The 8395-nt window shown below is 38.7% G+C and overlaps 1 long non-coding RNA gene across 1 annotated transcript; it reads left to right on the top strand.

Annotated features, from left to right (window-relative positions):
• The first annotated feature begins 2658 nt into the window (after positions 1-2658).
• On the top strand, positions 2659-8327 carry LOC127908695 (uncharacterized). Its single transcript, XR_008068091.1, has 4 exons — positions 2659-2793; positions 3019-3137; positions 4078-4228; positions 8250-8327. It is a non-coding gene; the product is annotated as an uncharacterized LOC127908695 (long non-coding RNA).
• The last annotated feature ends 68 nt before the right edge of the window (positions 8328-8395 follow it).

An 8395-nucleotide genomic window follows, 5' to 3' on the forward strand; every position in this document is an offset into this window, starting at 1 on the left:
ACTTCAGTCCTAACTAGGCCTACTAACATTTCTGCTTGCGAAGCTATTTAAATAGGAAGAACTCAAACACAGAGTGAGAGAAAAAGAGGGAGGGGAGAGAGAGAGGGAGGGGGGCAGAGTGAGTGGAAAGTTCAATTTTTCAGTCAGAGTAGCCAATTTGAAGACATGTCAGGGCATGTTGTAAATAAATTCTAGAGATTTATGTCATGATTGTACAAACTTGAGGTAGGCTGCTGCATATTTTAATTATTGCCCCACATTTCAAATAATGGATCTACAGTATTTCTACAGTGGAATGTTGCTTCGCTTACTATTTCTCTAATAATGCACCTGGCAAATATATCTGGTTTGAATGCATTATAATAAAGTTGAATGGGGACATATTTCAGAAATGCAAAGTTATTTCTCCACATAAAAACATCCTATATGTCTGTGTTTATAGTATTTAATTTGTTGGATATATTTGTGTGTACTATAGGGTTGCAGTCCTTTACTTTTGAATGAATGGCACACATCTATCTATAAGACACACATCTATAATGGAGCCAGTCACAAATAGAAAAACAACACTCTTCTGCTCTTTGTGCATGTACATAAGACCTTCTTCCAATACACAAGTATAGCAACCAGGGAAAACTGTAGGTGCTTTCACCTCTACAAGTATGTGTTACTCGCAGCCTGGTGAGCACACTGTTATGGAGCTGTAGTTATAAAACTGTCCATCAAGTTGTTTCAATGCATCATTCAATACGTTTCCATATTATCTCTTTGTGAGACAGTTGACTGGGGTTTATACATTGTCTCCATCTAGTGCATATAAAATGTCATGATCATTTCATCCATGGGGATTCCTCAACTGTAGGATAGTTTATTTTGGCACACCATTCTCTTCTTCCTGACCTAAAGAGGTTTGCAACTTAAATCATATTTTCAAAAATCTCTGCTCCCTAAAGTGAATACATGCAGGTATATGCCTGGGCCTATATTTGTCTCAGGTGTGAGGGACCACTTTGAATTAACTTATTTGTTGATATCCATAGAAACGTGTGCTAAAATAAGCTGGATGTTTTTAACACAATGTCAAATGTTTTGATAAATCCGTTGTGGTTTTAACCACCATGGTGCAACTTGATTTGAACCACAAATTATAACCCCATGTACCTTAACTTTTGGACAATTAAAAAAAGTTTCAATTGTATCTCGTGATTGGTTAATTAAGGTGTAATAACTCACAGGAAGTGTGTCTACATAGGCGTACAGAGGCCCATTATCAGCAACCATTATCAGCTGAGACTGATGGTTGCTGATAATGGGCCTCTGTATGCCTATGTAGATATTTCATAACAAATCAGCAATTTCCAGCTACAATAGTCATTTACAACATTAACAATGTCTACACTGTATTTCTGATCAATTTGATGTTATTTTAATGGACAAAAAAATGTGATTTTCTTTCAAAAACAAGGAAATTTCTAAGTGACCCCAAACTTTTGAATGGTAGTGTATGTATTATCTTTATCTTTAACTCTGCATTGTTGGAAAAGTATCCTAAGAATTTCGCAGTTAGTCTACACCTGTTATTTACGAGGCATGTGACAAATAAAATGTGATTTGATTTTGTTTTGGTGTACATTCGGGACACCCATTCATTACTGTAGCTTTAAGAAATGCGTGCGGTAGTGTTGCAGTATTGAACTTGTTCAGAGATGTTTGGACAAGACCATTCGATATAGGATTCTTTATCACATTGACAGTTTCTCTGAATATTTATGTTGGAAAGATACTGGATAGGCCAATGCATTCGTGTGATCACCCCAGTACAGGACTCCCTTTTTAGAGACTGTCAAGCAGCGACATGCACATGTGAGAGGGTGGAGAGGAAAGGGCAGATGCCGCACAATGCGTGAGAGTGATGATACTGGTGGAACCTTGCTCGGATGTAAGTATCCCTGTTGGTATAGGCTACTGCGGCATCAAACATATTCAGAAAATAGCGAACTGGGTCAAGCTGTTCTTTCCCCGCATCATGAATATGATATTGTTTATTTACGAGTAGGGTAGCCAAATAGGCCGAACAATGTGTGACTGCCCTATGTTTGTTGCATACAACAGTGTCAGTCTTTAATAGATCATATCTTGCGAAAAGGTTTTTTTGACATGCTAAGCATAAAATATTATAACGAGTGCAGATGGATGGTTTTAAAGTGATGAAAGTCCTTGACTAAAGGTTGGATGATGTAATTATTCTACGTTGCGTTGGATACTGGTGCCAATTGCACTGCACCAAAATCCAAAAATGTTATGAAAACATTTTCAGAGATGATTACTTTATATTGACAATTATGCAACTACTTCATTCTAAAAACAGGCCTATAAAATAGATGAGAAACTATGTGAAATAGATTTACTGCAGACATAGAAAGTGTAACATATAACCTAATGAACCTGCAAAATATTGCTATTATAACCATGGCATATTTTGCACCCCATAATAATATTGGTTTCTGTGAGAAAGTAGCTAGATGGACGCAATTTGAGAGACTGCAATGTGTTTCTAATCGTGTTACTGTCGTGACTACAACTACCGGAGTTCAGTAGCTTTCCACCAGCAGTCCAGCCAACCGGCAACAGCCGCAGTTATCACGTGCGCTGATAATAGATTATTAGAAACAGCTCCTTTGAAGGAATTATCATGTAAGAAGTAACAATTTTGCTAGCTCACGACTGTTTTATCGATCATTTTCAGAAACGCAGATTACAAGATCATGAAACAAATGTCTCGGCGGGACAAAAGTGAGTAGCGGATAACTGAGCACCGCAATGATACATTGTAGCCTTAGTGGCAGACCCGTCAAGGGGGAATGGCTAAATAAAGCTACAACCGCAACATTGGCTAACTGTACTTAACCCATGGAATGTAAATTAATAGCAATAAACCTACAGTAGCTATATGGATAGAGTGAAAACGTTGTGAGGTGTATTGTGAGAAAATAATGGTCCTCTTTGTTTGTGCGACAGTCTTTTCCCGGTGTAGTTTCCCAGGGCTCAGAGCATAAAATAGAAGTCCAATGAATGTGCACGCGGGGACATAGCACGAAAAACGGCTTAGAAGTGATGGCAAACTGTCGAGACCCATGGTAAGTTCTATTTTTACACATTTCAGATTGAAACATGAGGGCTGAAGTAGGTCAATTCATCAAGATCCCCATTCAAACTTGCTGTCAAACTATGTTGAGTTGTTTACTCACCATTATTCTCTCTACCTGTCTTGACACCCTGGTGTGAGATATCACATAGAACTGTTAATTATAGCCCTAATGTAATTTCTGAAGAGGCATTTCCATTATAGTGAACCTTTGTCTAGAACATATTGTGTTCCATCCATCCCCCTGTTGAATGCCCCACCCATTTTTTTATAGAATTGTGGACATTACAGAGATGGTAGCTTGAGTCAAGTGGTTTGCAGAATAGGCAACGCTATTAACCTCTATTGCAACCTGCACAATCAATATTTGTTGCATAAGTAAATATATGCATACAGGTCTCTGTATTTAATGACTCAGACAGAGCCTAAATAGTGTTATGACTACACTAGATGTTGAAGTCAGGATCTAGCTATTCTCTTTTGGGGAAAGTGCAGCTATTTGCACCGTCTTGAAAACCTTTTTGAGATTGGTGTTTTTTATGACATTATTTCTCACAGGCAGAGCAGAAAACAGCTGAAACACAAGCAGTATTGAAATATTAGATAAGGTTATACACTCAGGTTTCTCTTTAATCAATACAAACTGCAAGCAAGCCTTGCTGACCCATTGTTCCTTATGTTTAAGTGCTACCAGCATTCTGTGTCCTTTACATATCAATAGAAGAGCCATCTGATCTCATGAACTCAGGATGACCAAGTAAACATGTAGTTACAATTACATACACATTTCAATTTGTGATAAAATGAGTGCACTGCCAGAAAAATATCTTCCCTGAAAATCATCATGTTAGCTTGTGATCTACCAAATGAAGAATGCAATGCCATCTATGATTCACAGTGCAATGATTATTATTATTATTATTATTTTCTAGGTTGCCATGGGTGACAGTCCGTCATGAGTATATTGGCCGGAAAGCCTACCAGATCCCTCATTCTACAGCTGTCAGGGACATCAAGCAACTTATCTATGAAGAAACTGACCTGCCTGTCATTGAGCAGCAGCTGGTTCACAATGGGAAAGTGGTAGGTAAAAGGCAATTTTACAAATTGTAGCTATTTTAATTACAGAACATGTACAAATATTTTGTGGCAAGGTTTGACTTTAGTAGATGGCATGCTTGGCATGAGAGCACAATGGTAAGATTCATTGATAAGAGACCATCCCCTGTCTGTGCATACAACCTGTGACCCCATTGTTTCATCTCATCTCATACTCGTACTCCTCCATTGTTTATTGTTTTGTGAGGTCTTTAATAGAGTAAGTTAAAGTGCTCCATCCTGACAGTGTCAATGTAGGCTACATCAGCGCTGGTTAGATTGTTAGAAAATATGTGTTCTACTAGGAAGCAACATTGGCCCCTTTGTTGGACTGCATAATAATAACAACAACAACATCCAGAAATGTAGTGATTTAGGGATTGTATCTCAGCCGGTGCTGCTGAGTAAATACCTATTTTGTTGCTCGGGCAGGATTAGAACTCATGACATCCACGTTTGTTTTTAGTGTCAATTTCTTTGTGCAGTCAAGCCTGTCTCTTTCCAGCACATGTCCTTCTGCACTGTCAATTCAATATTGGAACATGTTAATACCCTCTTCATTACCGCACATCCTGTGCATTGACCTGGCCACATTTCTCCTTACTACAGTGGCTGAGGGAACAACATGATGTATTTCCTTTATTCATATTTTTCCCAACAGATAACTGTCCAAAGTATTTAATGGCTCTCCATTGCCACAACAACATTACAATGACATAATCTTCACCATTAACAATGTTATCATTGAGAGGACTACATTTTTTTTGTGTATCACCAGTCTGATAGGACTGTGCATTGATTCAATAGTCTCAAGGCTCTTTGTTTTTCATCTTTTCATAGAATTCCAGTCATAGTGATCAAGAGCGCCTATGATTACAGACACAGTTCCTTTTCATGTCTTGCAAAAGTATGCTCTGTGATGTATTCTCTAATATGACATTTAGGATAACTCATTTATTCTGATGTGTACATTCACATACATTATCAGTGCTGCTTGCTGACATGTCTCACCTATTGCTAAACTAGGAAACTAGTTTGTTTTAAGTCCCACAGACGGTATGATAGGCCTACTGCTAGGGGCAGGTATTTACACTCTGTTAGACCACAACAACTCAGGATTAAGGTTGGGATTAGACAACTGAGTGTTTGCTGTTACAGATTGATCACCATGCTGTGTGGCTATGTGGAGTATGGTATAGAGTTTCAGATCCCATTCTGTCTTTCATGGAAACCCCTCCTGTGGGCCTGGCTCATATTATAGGAAGAATGACTGTGCAGACAACTTGCTTTGTCACTTTGGCTCTAATCATGTTATGCATTACATTTTATAGCTATTCAAATATTTTATCAATGCTTACATTATTTTTATTAGGTTCATGTATACAGCCTAGCAGCAATGTATTCTATGTTGGGTTGTAATGTGCCATAATTAACATGATATAAGGACCCACTGTTCTGCTGAGCCTTTACTGACAGAGGGAAAGGAGCAGGTGGATCCCTGCCGTCAGCCCCTCTGATGTCACCCTCAGATATTAGACACAGGCCACGCCTACAAACTATCCTATATCAGCTGCAATAGAGCCCCACAGTGGAGGTGTCATAATACTCATAAAATCTATCAATCAAACAGGACAATGGTTCCAATCATTTTTCCACCATTCATTTTTCATATAGGGAATTTTAGAAACACTGAATATAAGGGCTGAGTTTCATGTAGGCTCACCCTGGAGTGACGTTTTTATAACCATGTAAATCTCTCTCGGACAAGGTGACTTTTATCAATGTATTTGGCCCTATTTATTCTCAGATTTGAAAATGCTAATTAGCATCAAGGTAGACATTATGCAAATCTACAAGTCCCTGCAAGCTCCTGTACATCATCTCTAGCGGACACCTTTGCTAACAGCTGTTGTGTCAATTTAAAACTTGGCCATGACAGTTCACAGAATTGTCAATTTAAAGAAATGTTGCCAATTTATTCAGTACTAAGTGTAGCTAACATTACATAGTTAATACAGAGATTCTACATAGCCCACCTATAATTTAGCCCAAACAACTACCTCTTTCCCTACTGTATTTATTTATTTTGCTCCTTTGCACCCCATTATTTTTATTTCTACTTTGCACATTCTTCCACTGCAAATCTACCATTCCAGTGTTTTACTTGCTATATTCTATTTACTTTGCCACCATGGCCTTTTTTTGCCTTTAGCTCCCTTATCTCACCTCATTTGCTCACATCGTATATAGACTTGTTTATACTGTATTATTGACTGTATGTTTGTTTTACCCCATGTGTAACTCTGTGTCGTTGTATGTGTCGAACTGCTTTGCTTTATCTTGGCCAGGTCGCAATTGTAAATGAGAACTTGTTCTCAACTTGCCTACCTGGTTAAATAAAGGTGAAATAAAACATTTACAAATCTTACCTTTACCTCAGTTCGGCAATCTCGTCCAGATTATCATGGCATTTCTACTTCTTTATGATAGCCACATTAGCAGCTAATTAGCATTTTATTTTGGGGGGCTAAATATAGGCAAATATATTGTGATGAAAGTCACCTTGTCCTAGAAAGATTTACACGGTTATCAAAACGTCACTCCAGGGTAAGCCTACACGAAACACAGCCCTTATTTTAAGTGTTTCTAAAATCCCCTATGGGAAAAATTAATGGTGGAAAAACGATTAGAACCATTTCCTTGTTTGACCGCTAGGTTTTATGGGTATTATGACTCGTACTGTGGTACTCTATACCCACAGGGAGCCCTCCCTCTGTCCAGTTCAACAGAGTTGAGAAGGGTGTCTGACTGACTTTCATGCAAGTTGAGATCTAGTTTATTTGATTATGAACACAGCTATTCATCTGAAGGGTTGGCTCTGTCCCAGCGTCCATACTTAGCTTGGGAATGTCTTGCTTTGGGGGACACTTAAATGCAGTAACAAGTTTAGTCTTGGTCTCCATACTCCCCAAACATATTCTTCAGTGTGCCTTTGAGGGTCAGCTGATTCTCCAAAAACAAATTAACTAAGAAGGTTAGCTAACCATCTGAAGGGAAAAAAACTTTGAATGTAAACTGAAAACATCTTCATCAGGGAATGGAGTAGAGAGCCAGATATGTTACAGCTGAAATGCTTACCTGGACAATTGGCAATGAATGATTCCAGTTATTTGGAGAATTATGGGCATAGACGCTTTCCAAGCTCAGAAGTAGGACATTGCACCACTACCAGTATCGTATTACCAGGCCTATTATGGTCAGTCAGCATATACTACAATTCATGCCTGCTTTAATCAGATTGAAAGCCCTGCCCTCTTTGTCAACCTTTTACACCTTTTATTTTGTGCTATATTATACACATCTCATTGGTGCAACAAAAGGACATTCATTCATTCACAAGGTTAAATGAAAAGTTCATTTCAGTCCTGGCCTAGTACCTGACCTGTGTTGAATTTAGTTGTTGATTTTTACATATCAGTAACACAATATTGTACAAACCATGGCCAGCAAGAAAAAGTGACAATCAGCATTAGTCAGTCAGTTACAGTCGTGTAGGACTGCATGTTCGTGTGCCAGAAGTGCTGAGCGAAATGAGTGACGCTGCAGATGAGGGGTTTCACCTTGGAGATCGAGAGATAACATACTTCCTTTAAGCCTGCCTGCTTCTGGTGCACGTTCAGCCTGCTCTGCTCAGTATCGATCCTGTTAGATGCAGAGTGGGATTGTGTATCACATTGACACCTATGCAATAACACCACCCCAAGATTTAGCTTGGTTGACAGTCAAATGTTCTTTATGATGCTGTGAAGGCTGTGACAGCTGTTCAATTTAATGGTCTTGCATTATGATCATAGGCTGCTACTATGGCAGCGAACAAATAAACAAATGCGATCTGATGTGAAATTCACAATATTTATCAGGTTGTTTCATCGTTTGAAGCATTAATATTTAGAGTTTTGTATACAAGATGTTCATTATTTTTTTGTTCTGTCTCCCCCTACTTCAGCTGGATGACAAAGTGCAGATTGGGACCCTGGTACCCAGGGGAAGCCCTGAAGTATCCGTGACACTGGAGGGAAGGGGCCTGAAAGGGGGAGGTAAAATAATAGATAACTGGAAATAGTTCTGGGATTAATTCATTCTTACTTCTCA

The sequence above is a fragment of the Oncorhynchus keta genome, chromosome 18 (assembly GCF_023373465.1).
Source record: "Oncorhynchus keta strain PuntledgeMale-10-30-2019 chromosome 18, Oket_V2, whole genome shotgun sequence".
Taxonomy (NCBI): Eukaryota; Metazoa; Chordata; class Actinopteri; order Salmoniformes; family Salmonidae; genus Oncorhynchus; species Oncorhynchus keta.